The following is a 12,380-nucleotide window of genomic DNA, read 5'->3' on the forward strand; positions in this document are numbered from 1 at the left end:
GAAAGAATTCGTCCGATATTCTCCGATATTTGTACTATTCTATTTTTTCCTGTGACCTCTCTTTGTAATATAGGGGAAAGGTTATATTGAGTGTTTCATTTAATACCACTGAATAAATACATTAAGTGTGTAGCACAGTTAGGAATAGTTACTATTTTCTATTATTTGTTGAAACCCGTATCAAGTTTCACATCTTTCAATATTTGTATGTGGCTTTTATATTTGAGCCGTGCCATGGGAAAACCAACATAGTGGGTGTGCGACCAGCATGGATCCAGACCAGCCTGCGCATCCGCGCAGTCTGGTCAGGATCCATGCTGTTCGCTAACAGTTTCTCCAATTCCAACAGGCTTTAAAAGCGAACAGCATGGAGCCTGACCAGACTGCGCGGATGCGCAGGCTGGTCTGGATCCATGCTGGTCGCACACCCACTATGTTGGTTTTCCCATGGCACGGCTCATTTATAGAACTGTTAAAGTACTGTTTTCAATACAATTTCAATAATATTACTTCGTAGTTTCTTCGTAAATATGTTAGTGTGTATAAACAGTATTGCGTGTTAGGTTTATAAATAGTATACACCTACTCGTAATACATGTAAGCTGTGAACAGGATAAATATGTACTAACATTAAAATAACGGATTTTTTAAAAACAAATTACTGTTGCACATGGCATTTAATTGTGAATGTGGCTCTAAAAACACAATTGATTTACATATTTAGTCCAATTAAATTCATTTGATGAGGATTTTTTTTTTTTTGGTAATTTTAAAATTGTAATTTTCTGCATTTAATGTTAGTAAGGAATCGATCCTACCGATTTTCGTCGAAAATTGGGATCGATCCTTCTACGGTAACATACGATATATACCGAATGAGATATACTATCGAATTTAAAAATGTGGTCTTCCGGCACGTGCACAGAGCGTCTGACTTCGGATATTTTGGAAGAATATGCTTTTTCCTTGTGCGTCCACATAACTTGTTCGAACCGCAACATCTTGCACATCAGTACAAATATGTGCAGTATAGTTTTTTATTCCAAAATCTACCTTTACATTGATACAAACGCACATTTCTGGGCTAGCTAATGGACTGTAACGATTCCCGATTGAGGCACTGCCTTATTTCATATTATCTAAATATAAGCTATTTTATTGAAACATGTGAACGCAAAAGAAATCCGATACATAAATGATCATAACATATTTGATAAAAAATTATCTGAGGAGGACTTTAACCAACTGCCTACATAAAAATAACCATGATGGCCCATAATTGTCGCTTCATATTCGGAGAATGAATGCATTATAGTCAGAGTCTAGGGAAAAAACTTTTTTGCTACAAATATTTTTACATTTTTAATATTTCTTAATATTCCCGCAGTCAGGAATATAATCTTTTAGAAATGCACTACTTTGTTATTTTTTTGTAGTTCCTACTAAGAAGCCTCAAAATCCTGACATATGTAGCTAGATATGAAGCCACTTAACACTTTCTTTACTTTCAAAGGAAGTGATCAAATGTTTGCTGTTTTAGCAAATGTTAAGCTGTATTGTTCTAAAAACATAGGTGATAGATTGTTTGGCTTGACATGCACAACATGTTAAAGATTTTCACAGTTTTTTCTTCTACTTAACTAGAAATTTAACATTTCCGCCTTATGTAAATTGTCTGAAATTTTGTATTTGGATTGGTCAAGTTCCGATGACCAGTGGTCAATGAGAGGAACCCTCAAAAGATCCCTTTTCCAGCAGGCAGACATCATTCTGCCAACTTTCTTATGAAGGAGAATAATAAAATAAAACTTTCTTCTATATATTTTCTTAGGTAAGTGAGTTCTTATGTATTTCTTTGTTTTTTGTGTTTTTTTTTTTTTTGATATTTGAAATAATTAAGTTTAGAAATCAGAATGAAAATTAAATCAAGTTGTTATCTGACATTGCTCTGACCATTTTTGTTAGAAGCAAAATCTTCGTAGGTGTAAATAATTTGTTTTGTACATAAACTTAAAATTCCGGATTGAACTTAATATCTTGAATTTGGTTAATATTTCATTTCATGGATAATGAATATATACAATTTATTTCTAGAAATCTGTATTAATTTCTGTTAGATTATATGTATATTCAAAATATGTTTATCATAAGACACATACATTTTAATATGTAAGATCATTCGGCCAACTTCCTTATGAAGGAGAATAATAAAATAAAACTTGCTGGAAAAGAGGATTGATCTTTCTTCTATATATTTTCTTAGATTCCCCATTCTACAAAAGTTCCGGAGGTAAATCTTGGCGGAACCAAAGGGGTCCGGCACATGAGTGGATTAAGTTTAATGACTTATTTTTGAGTACTAGAGTCATAATTATGAAAAAAATCATACTAATATAACTACTCCCTAGTGAGTAGTTATATTAGTATGATTTCTTACATAATTATGGCTCTAGGACTCAAAAATAAGTCATTTAACTTAATCCACTCATATGCCGGACCCCTTTGGGTGGAACAGTATACATGTATTGAATTCTACACTCGACAGCAGGGTATCTGGCCATTGTAAATATGCATCCAATTAAGTACAGAAATTCACTATCACGATTCTGTTCAAATAATGAATAATATAACACAATTAATATGTTTAGATATACTTTACGCCATTAAAAACTCGAATTTCTTAAAACAAGAATACAATAGACAATAAACGGAGCCTAAAGGGGCCTCCGTGGCCGAGTGGGTAAGGTCGCGGTCTTTGAATCTTTTGCCCCTTACCGATGTGGGTTCGAGCTCACTCGGGATGTTGAATTCTTCATATGGCCTATAACTGTGTCGGTGAGACGTTAGACCCAACAGAACAGAGCCTAAATGCCGATAGTAAACTTAACCTGATAACTGTCGTTATTATCCGATCCTACATTGTTGATAGTTTCTTTATTAAACCTGGTTTTATACTGACAGATCCAAAATAAAAAGTAAAAGTCTAATACCTTAGGATGAGCAAGAGGGCTGGGGAGGCGGGCGTTGACACCAAACTATGCGAGACAACATGCAATACATATAATACGGATAAAACGTCAACCGCAAAAAAAAATATCATATGCATGTTTTGTATTACAAATAATTACATACTGGAGTTTTGCCATGATGCACTTGTTCACCAAAAAACTACTCTTTGTTAACTATTCAGGTCAAATTACGTTTCTTCTTTTAAATAGCCTTAAATTTGATCAATTGATATTCTTTTAAAGAATGCACTTTAATTCATAATGGTAATCATAATACAAAATTCTCAACTGGCGAAAGAAAACCTCTAATGAAATTAGTGTTAAAGATGTTAGATGTGAGAAGAAGTTGATACAGGTTTCGCTTACAGACCTTAACCTACATGTTATGTGTACAAGGCTTTTTAAATAAACAAAAAAAGAGAACATAACTTAAACTTGAACCCTTGAAGAAATAAAACAAAACTGACATTATTCCAACGCGAATGCAATAAACAAAGAAAATCTGGAACGGAAAACACGTAAGCGTGAAAGAATAGATAGATAGATAGTCTGGTCAGGATCCATACTGTTAGCTTCCAAAGCCTATCGCAATTAGAGAAACCATTAGCGAACAGCATGGATCCTGACCAGACTGCGCAGATGCAGAGGCTGGTCTGGGTCCATGCTGGTCGCAAATGTACTATGTTGGGTTTCTCATGGTGCGGCACATTTATTGTAGCAGGGAAAGGGAATGAACCCATGCTCACATGACGGCAATGTCTAGCAAGCAATGACAAAGTATAGTACACATTCATACTGTGTTAAGCTAAACATTTATGAAGTGTGTACCTTTTTACCTTAACCATAGTATGTTCATACACATAAGCTAGTTAATGTTATGTTTACATATACTGTATATGTATTAAAATATTCAAATTTTCAAACATGAAAATTTGGTCTAGTGTACCTTTAGGTGGCAAGTGATTTTGCCTTTGCGACCAGTGCTGATAAAGATTAGCCTGCACATCCGTGCAGTCTGATCATCATCTGCATTGTTCGCTATTCATTTAGTAAATTTTCAGTGAACACCCCTTTAGATAGTAAACGATAGTGCCCAACATTGAATGATGGACCAGTCCATTTTAGAAATTTAGCATGGTAACAATGAACAGAAGAGATTGTTGTCATTGTGTATTGTCATATTTATGTAAGAAATTTTTCGTATTGATGTGTTAAATAGCTTGAATCTATTACAAGCTGTTACCGTCTATTTTCAATTATATCAAAAAAGTAAAACAGGATTTATCATCATCCCCTACCAACCCCGGGGAAACAAATAAATGAGTTTACTATCAGAAGATCGCTATTGAATGAATTACAGCATTCCTGATGAATTATATAAATAAAAAAAGATTGAACATATCGATGCTTTTACCTTTTACCAATTTTTAACCATTTACTTCATACAAAAAATCGGGACAAGGTTTTAAAAATGAGAAGGTCAAAATATTTGTTATTTCATTACAAATATTGTCAATAACTAGTACTATATGCACATCACATATGAATTCTTTGTCCCTGGTATAGAAATAGCCGCTGTAAGAAGCTCTATTCACATATTATATTTAAGTGGACTGTGAGTAAATGAAAAAGGGCAAGACAAATATTTAAAACATGTTGTAAAAGAAAATGAGTTGGAAGTGTATGTTTACAAATAATTTAAAACATTTTAGAAACCGTATTATATATAGTTATTGCGCATTTGAAAAAAAAAATGTATTTTCTATAGGTACGGAGCCAGAAAGTAGGTAGAACATCATAACAACCATTGAAAATAAACGAACTAAACAGAAAATGTATTTGTTTATGCATGAGATACCAAATATCTGCCAATCATGAACATCATATGAGCCGCGCCATGAGAAAACCAACATAGTGCGTTTGCGGCCAGCATGGATCCAGACCAGGATCCATGCTGCTCGCTTTCAAAGCCTATTACAATTAAAGAAACTGTTAGCGAACAGTACGGATCGCTGGTCTCAAACGCACTACAAGCATGGATTAAAGCGTCACAAAATTGTTTTGTCACGAGTGTAACGGTTACATAAACATATAATTTTCTCCTACTTGTCACGCTGAGGTCATTCTTTAAGGACATCTTGTTTTGTGTCGTTTTCAATTTATAGGTTAAATTTCATTTTAACTGCCTTAATAGATACTCCGGTATGAATAAAACATCTTTCCGTCTCCAAGGTGATCTTGTTTCAAAATAATCTAATATTTTCGTGATGACAGCGGCATGATGTAGACATTTATCTATTCATAGAAAAAATCGTGTTCTTATAAAACTATATCCGAATGAACAACTTAACTTTTTGAATTGCATAAGGTTTTATTTCAAATATATGTTGTCAGTTACGCAAATGTGGAAAAACATGATTTTACTGTAGATAATATTTACTGCGCACGCATATCTTGGTGATATGTATTTTGATTAGGCTGTAACTGAAATAAATGCAACTTTTAAAGTAAATTGCAATTCGCCCAAGTTGCTCTGCAAATGGAATTGCTCCATTTCGTTCAAATCTGGCCATTCTATTTCAATTACAGTTGTCACATCAACTGTATGTATTAAATTTAATTGTTTAATGTTACGATTTAATAGACTGTACCCAATTAACACTGTACCTGTACCTGGGGCAAATTGTAAAACGGTCGCTCGCTCGAAATTATTATCTTAAAACTGCAGTATTCAACTTATAACCTGAACTTAATGGTTGTGACAAAGTAACATTGAAATGTAATATACTTTGTTGCCTAAAGTTAGTAAATCATTTTTGAGATTCAGCATGTATAAATATGAAAGAACATAGAGAAAACTTACAACTGAAAAAGCAGATTTCTTTCCGTGTTTGAAACACAGATCCCTAACTTTCCGAAATTACATGCATAAGCAAAGCCTCAATTTATTAAATTGATACCAAATTTACGTGTGTCGGAAGTTTTCAAACTATTATGCAGATTTCACACCAAACAAGCCGTCAAATAATAAAACATGAGAACGCCATCCGACACGATTGTTTTAAGGACAAGATAGGAAAAATAAGTCTTTAGTGACCGAATTGCACGCCATACTCTGTTCTAAATATTTATTTTACAAAAAAAAAAACAATTTCATGTTGACTGAAGGACTGCATCTTCAATTGAATTGTGTTTTGTAAAACAAAAGAAAAGACTGGTCATGCAGTCTTTATTATGCATACGATCTTCGTAGACGCAAACTTACATAGCGACTTTTCTATTCAAGTGCATTGATATTTTCAGCATTTAAACAACGAAAAATCAGACAGGCCATTTTCTTACAAGTCAACAGACAGATGAAAATTGCATCGATAGAACTTTTGCATGACCTGTATTGCACCGTGTTCCTTCTAATAGTATATTTGTCCTTTTTTTTTTCATTTTGTAACTTCAGAATGTGCGCAGCAACACATACACTGCTATAAGGTTTTAGAGGGAGAGAGAGGGTGTTTTAAAGGGTCGGGATAGGGGATGCATTATTTTATTATCTTCTTTGTTATCCGTACTGAGACATATTTCTGATATATTTTAAGAAGTAACACGAATTAACACAAACTTAATACCAGTGTTTTCTTTTCTTTAGTAACGTTGATACGTTTGTCTTCGTTGATAAAACTACATGCCGTAAGTATGGCACTGGGATATTGTGAATGCTGTTCTCATTTTTAATCAAATTGCGGCGTACTTCGCAATTTCCAGCGTAGATGTTAAACAGGAATGACCGATTTACAAAATACACTTTTTTATCATGTTTTGAGATGAATTTAATATTTAGAATAATATCAATTTAGAAAAGCATTTTTATAATAAGATGATGAGATAAGCCATGAATCAAAGAAATAATACGAGTTTGCTTTGAAATTAAATATCTTTTCTTTTCATACGTTCATTCTTGTACGGGCAGTAATATCTGCTAATATCATTCTATAGGCATCGTTTAGGTATGTCTATTTTATAGCAGTTTTTAATTTTTTATCGATTATTGCGTATGGACACTGACACTGCTAACATACACGAAAACTTGAAAAAATAATTAAGTCCTTGTATTTCCGATAAAGCCAGACGATGTTCTGTGAAAAGAAATCTAGCTATAAACAAAACCGACTGTCACATATGAAATATGAAAACCAAATATAACAAAAAGGGATTCATCATAATTTTACCATCTGGACTAAACCAGTTTTGCTCCGAGTCATGCATTAATGTTACAAAAGTTAGTAAAATTTCATACAGTGTAAGTAAAACCTGTCTATAAAAACTACCATTACGAGACTAGAAAAGAGGTTTTACCTGGAGACGGACTTTATTCATATGTTAAAGTACACTAAAAATAAAATAGGTAACACAACCAGTGGTCTTTAAAGCAAGGTGGTGTCTGTTCAGAGGTGTTTGAGGCACAGGTTTGACTGTACCTATACACACATATATAGCTTTGATTAATGGTAAATGTTCTTATTTTTGCATTAACCTTTGCTTTTCACATCAAAAGAAGAAAAAGCTTTTATGAAAGTTTGATTGTAAAAAAAAAGTAGAAATTACCTTAAATAATACTGTATCGTTAGACATCAAAACTAATGGCTTTATCTATAAAATGTACCTATTTTTGGGTATTCACATCTTTCTTGAATAAATTCGCATATAAAGGTTATGTAAAGAAGTCAATAAACTTCTGATCCACGCTTTGCTTTAACTAAGGAATAGCGATTTATTTTCAACTGAGATTAAAATGCATCCGTTCCTTTTAATACAGGGCCATTACGAAATTGAAAATTAAGATGTAATACATCATACTTATGGATATCAAAAAGAAATTTACGCTCAATGCTGGAGCTTTTATTAAATTTAAATGTAAAAAAGGCATAGTGAATTGAATAATTTATTTCTCTGCTTAAATAAAGCCATGAGATATAATGATTTAGTCAAGGAAACGGATATAAGTATTAAAATCCGAAAGCAAACATCTACTTTTTACACAATTTTCTAAGATGATAAATTAGAAAAATCCATAGGGACTTTTTTCTAGATAATAGGACATAGAAATGTGACACTTCCTCCGTTTTTTAAAAAAAAGCTCCAGTATTTACTTTCAGAGTTTGCAAAAGACGCTTTTATTTGCATAGGCTTCAGCAAATTTGCGCCGAAACACATCTTATTATCTTGATAAAATATATTAACCACTTCCTAATCCAGCTTTGCATAGATATCTGTCTTAAAAACCTATTTTTAGCATCAGGAAGTGTGAAGTGCAAACTTTGAAAAAATACTTTAATTATCACATGATCATAAGGTAATTTAAGGTTACAACACACTAAATAGCTGTTCTTTATTCTATATAAAATTGACATAATTCCAATGGCCACAGCACACATCAGGACCAATTTTAAATGTCTGTAACTTACATTTTCTTGAAGAATACTATCAGTGCTGAATAAAAATCAAAAGAAAAGTGGAGTTCATGTTTGATGCAAGAAAAATATTTTCAGTCAAACACAAACTGAAAAATCAGCTAAAAGCTAAAACATGAGACCACAAATTGTAGTGGTGGTGTATGATCTAAGTTTCCATAAAAAATTCTGTCATGTTGTTATTTCAAAATAAAAATGCTACCTACATGTCTAACATAGATCTGTCATGTGATTTTAGTAAAAAAAATGCAAAGAAAATAAGGAAAATAGCTCTACAGGATTTTTATGCGACTACAATTTTTTTTTCGCGCCATTTTATTATTTAGTGTCTCTATGCCTATAAGAGTTCATTCCTGCTTAAGGCAATATGAGCCGTGCCATGAGAAAACCAACATAGTGGCTTTGCGACCAGCATGGGTCCAGACCAGCCTGCGCATCCGCGCAGTCTGGCCAGGATCCATGCTGTTCGCTTTCAAAGTCTATTGCAATTAGAGAAACTGTTAGCGAACAGCATGGATCCTGACCAGATTGCGCGGATGCTCATGAAGATCAATTGAAAAATACAGCCTCTATCACATACACAAGGTTTTCCTTTGATTTGACCTAGTGACCTAGTTTTTGATCCCAGATGACCCATATTCAAACTTGACCAAGATTTTATCAAGGCAATCATTCTGACTGAATTTCATGAAGATCAATTGAAAAATACAGCCTCTATCGCATACAAAAGGTTTTTCTTTGATTTGACCTAATGACCTACTTTTTGACCCCAGATGACCCATATTCAAAGTTTACCTAGATTTCATCAAGGCAATCATTCTAACCAAAATTCATGAAGATTAATTGAAAAATACAGCCTCTATCGCATACACAATGTTTTTCTTTGATTTGACCTAGTGACCTAGTTTTTTCCCCCAGATGACCCATTTTCAAACTCGGCCTAGATTTCGTCAAGGTAATCTGACCAAAATTCATGAAGATTAATTGAAAAATACAGCCTCTATCGCATACACAAGGTTTTTCTTTGATTTGACCTAGTGACCTAGTTTTGAACCCCAGATAACCCATTTTCAAATTCGGCCTAGATTTCATCAAGGTAATCATTCTGACCAAATTTCATGAAGATCAGTTGAAAAGTACAGCCTCTATCGCATACACAAGGTTTTTCTTTGATTTGACCTAGTGACCTAGTTTTTGACACCAGATAACCCATTTTCAAACTCGGCCTAGATTTCATCAAGGTAATCATTCTGACCAAATTTCATGAAGATCAGTTGAAAAATACAGCCTCTATCGCATACACAAGCTAAATGTTGACGGACAGACGACAGACCGCCGGACATCGAGTGATCAGAAAAACTCACCTGAACATTGCTCAGGTGAGCTAAAAACGTGAGTGTGTAAATTTAAATCTATTAAGGCATTACACACGTCATGACAATCGGTAATTATCGTTCGTCTACGTATTCTCCGAGTGCGATCTCGGTACTCTCCGGTTGTTATGGAAACAAACACATTTTCTGTGCCAAATCGCGTAAAATAAAGAGTCTTATTGTCATTACAGCTCAGCTGCCTTTAAGCAAATAAGAACTCTACCATTGTATTGATAATTGTGTGACCTTACTGACCTAGCTTTAGTTAAGGTAGATGCTTTGCTTAAAATTAATGACTTGGACTCATTTTTTTTGTCCTTTTTGGATATTGGAGTCCTTTCAATATTCAGTAAAAATAAAGCTCGTCTGTCAAGCTGTGTCTGCTATCTTCATATTATGGAGGAAATAAAAGTATCTATCTATCTATCTATCTATCTATCTATCTATCTATCTAATTATGTTCTATACTTCTATGTATCTTTATAACGATACATCTTAAAGGCGTATGCTAGAATTCCCTGTATGAGATGGGCGAAAGTTTTCCCAATAATAGAATTTCTTCAAACTTTGGATACTAGCATTAGTATTCAAGGCCAATCATCTAAGAAACAAAAATATGCAATAAAGATCATTGAAAAAGAGTTGTTTGTCCTTGAAAACGGCAATTTTGGGGACAATGACGTTTTCAAGGGCAGATAACTCTTTTTCAATACTGGTGACCTATGATTTTTATAGCATATTTTTGTTTATGGGATGACCCGAATTCTAGCGTACGTCCTTAAGGGTTGCATTGTTGGACGCATTTTATATTTAGAAATGTTTCACTATTACGTCGTTTACTCCTTTCACACAGATATTCACACAATGAGCAAAAATGTTTACTTACGCAGCGCTTATCAAAATATTTCGAATGTTGTTTTTTTTTTTTAATGACGGTATCAAATGATTGAATTAAAATCAGTAGTTTTAAGAAATGATTTTTAAAATTGTTAAAAAATGTCATGCGTATGTAAATATGTAATTTTTTTATTTCATATTCTTTAAATGAGTACCAGTCCACCAACCAATATTTTTAAGTTATATAAAGTACGAATCAACCAGAGATAAACAACCTTATATCGTCCCAGTTTCGAAGGTCGTTTAGTTTACAGTTCGTAAATGTATGCCACTGGAAAAAACATGTTAATATATTAAATGTTATATAAAACGAATTATCACGCTATGAAAGCGTGAATAAAGTCTAGATATCTAACGTTGCAAAATATTTTAAGAGTTTATTGAGTTTTAAGCGCGATCGATCGGGTATTTAAATAAAAAGGAAAGCAATTAACGAAAAGCAGACGATGAGTAAAATGTCTTTTTGCTACAAGGCGGCGCTAAGCTGGAAAGATGATATATGCAAATGTTGATGCTTACATAAAGTGTATAAATTATCTCTGCTACTGTTGACAGTCAACTGAAAAAATACATTTTACAAATATCGCAAATGTTGATATAATACATGACAATGTACGAGTTTTTTTTATTCCAATGCAAATTGAATGGATGTATATTTTATATATGCCAATCTACATGTCATAACAAGGCCTTTTAAAATTGTATATATTGTCAATGTGCATGAATACATTTTTTGGAGTCTGCAGTATATCACCATGCCATCACTTTACATGTAATAAATTTTACATATCTTTCGCCGCACTCGTAAACACTTCCTGTAGAAACTTTTCACACACCATATGTGATGCCTGCTGCAACACAACAATGCTTATTTACACAGACATATTTAAATAAAATGCAAATTTAAGAAGACACATATCGCTGCAATAAAAATTACACGGGCCAATCTCTAAAAAAGTTAAAAACAAAAATAATGTTACAAATTTTATTGTCATTTTACAGTCATTTTTGTAAAATTAATGAATACCGACATCTTATATACCCTGCAATGTACTCGGATACATATTTTGCGAGGTCAGATATCATTTTTGAACCAAATTTTGAAATATGCCAGGTCATATGGAATAGACATTTAATACTTAAGCCGTAATATCGAAGTTATTACTACTGCAAGAACATCTTGCAAAGATAACCATTACTGCAAGATAAAAGGAAATTTATACATAAAACTGATATCACAAGAGACTTTGAAAACATTATGAATATGTAAATTACTGTTGCAATGCAAATCTAATTTGCGTTGAAAATTCACACAAAAAGCTGACTGTCAACTTCAGGTACAGACATATACGGTAGAGATCAAGTAACAATTACTTACCCCTCGCAAACATCCCCGCTGAAAGAAATACTCGCATGATTTTATGCTTACCCATTTTGTACCGTTCACAGCTTCGCAATATCACGTCAAATTTCAGTATCAAAATAGCATATCATGTCTTTTCAATATATCAAAGTCTTGACTTTAATATATTGAAAAGACATGACACAGGTCGAAATCTTAGGTATGAGCAGGAAACAGGATATATAAATTCTATTATGCTTGTCTGTGTTAAAACACGCTTACGCTAGAATGACGT

The 12,380-nt window shown here is 33.2% G+C and overlaps 1 protein-coding gene across 3 annotated transcripts in view; it reads left to right on the forward strand.

Annotated features, from left to right (window-relative positions):
- Nucleotides 1-12,380, forward strand: part of LOC123548444 (prolow-density lipoprotein receptor-related protein 1-like) — an 86,398-nt gene that overhangs the window by 31,167 nt on the left and 42,851 nt on the right. The window lies entirely within an intron of this gene.

The sequence above is a fragment of the Mercenaria mercenaria genome, chromosome 6, assembly GCF_021730395.1.
Source record: "Mercenaria mercenaria strain notata chromosome 6, MADL_Memer_1, whole genome shotgun sequence".
NCBI classification, from domain to species: Eukaryota; Metazoa; Mollusca; class Bivalvia; order Venerida; family Veneridae; genus Mercenaria; species Mercenaria mercenaria.